Source organism: Trypanosoma theileri (assembly GCF_002087225.1).
Source record: "Trypanosoma theileri isolate Edinburgh chromosome Unknown TM35_Tth_66_V1, whole genome shotgun sequence".
Taxonomy (NCBI): Eukaryota; Euglenozoa; class Kinetoplastea; order Trypanosomatida; family Trypanosomatidae; genus Trypanosoma; species Trypanosoma theileri.
In genome coordinates this window covers 36,643-36,852 of record NW_021639908.1, presented here as the reverse complement: position 1 = coordinate 36,852, position 210 = coordinate 36,643, and positions in this window count along the sequence as shown.

Here is a 210-nt window from a genome sequence, read left to right as displayed (position 1 = left end):
GCAACCAGTCGGACTACCAGAATCCTGAGGTCTTTCTGGAGGACGAGGTTGTTGGGGAGTTGATGGTGGGCGGCTGGATAGCCGGTGAGATCATCGTGGAGACCCTTGCCTCATCCGAGTGGACGAAGGGCCGGCACGACTTCGAAACATCGCTCTTCAAACAGCAGCGCTACCTTGTTGAGGACATGGTGATTGGTGACTTTGGTGGTG